Source organism: Vigna unguiculata, unplaced genomic scaffold (genome assembly GCF_037176805.1).
Source record: "Vigna unguiculata cultivar grain cowpea cultivar isolate G323 ecotype 2 unplaced genomic scaffold, ASM3717680v1 ptg000339l, whole genome shotgun sequence".
In the NCBI taxonomy this organism is placed as follows: Eukaryota; Viridiplantae; Streptophyta; class Magnoliopsida; order Fabales; family Fabaceae; genus Vigna; species Vigna unguiculata.
In genome coordinates, this window is record NW_028196974.1 from 65717 (window position 1) to 66802 (window position 1086).

Below are 1086 nucleotides of genomic sequence, written 5' to 3' on the forward strand. Positions count from 1 at the left end.
TATAGAAAATAGATTCTAAAAATCTTAATACTATGATTCATACTAAATATTTAGACCTCGCAACTGGATTTAAAAACCTTTTCAAAGAGTTCTAAAAATATATTGAAAAATTTTGATTCTTTCAAGCTTCTCCAGTTTGTCTTTATTTTGAGCAAAGGACAAACCTTTCCTTGAATTTTTTCATTATATTTTATCTATTCATTGAAGAAGTGATGATCCAGCAATTCTTACTCAGGGAATTTTTGGACTTCGATTAAAAATTGTTTTGAATCATCGTGGTTCTAGTATGAATCTGAGGTTTTTTTTATTCATTCATATGGTCCTAACAAGAGAATCCTTATCAATAATAAAAATTCAAGAATAAAGAAGACAGCAGTAAATTCACATTATACAAATAAAAAGAAGTAAAGAATATTCAAGAGGCCTTAAAAGATCACGATAAAGACGGGTGCGCCGACTTGATATTTTGGCATTATAACAAAAAAGAATAGCTTTCGGATTTTTATTTCTTTTTTATCGTAAGAGAAAATTAGAATCATAGGATTAAATAAAGCAGTTTCAAACTTTCTATTACGGATATCTGTTTTTGTTACAATCAATATTTGGGTATTTTTGTTTGAGCCGTACGAGATGAAATTCGCATATACGGTTCTCTGGGGGGGTTCCTTTGGGTTACCTATCTCAATAAAGTTTATGATTGGTTCGAAGAACGTCTTGAAATTCAGGCGATTGCCGATGATATAACCAGTAAATATGTTCCGCCTCATGTGAACATATTTTATTGTTTAGGGGGAATTACACTTACTTGTTTTTTAGTCCAAGTAGCAACAGGATTTGCTATGACTTTTTATTATCGCCCAACCGTTACTGAAGCTTTTGCTTCTGTTCAATATATAATGACTGAAGCTAATTTTGGTTGGTTAATCCGATCAGTTCATCGATGGTCGGCAAGTATGATGGTCTTAATGATGATTCTACACGTATTTCGTGTGTATCTTACAGGTGGTTTTAAAAAACCTCGCGAATTAACTTGGGTTACGGGTGTAGTTTTGGCTGTATTAACTGCATCTTTTGGTGTAACTGGTT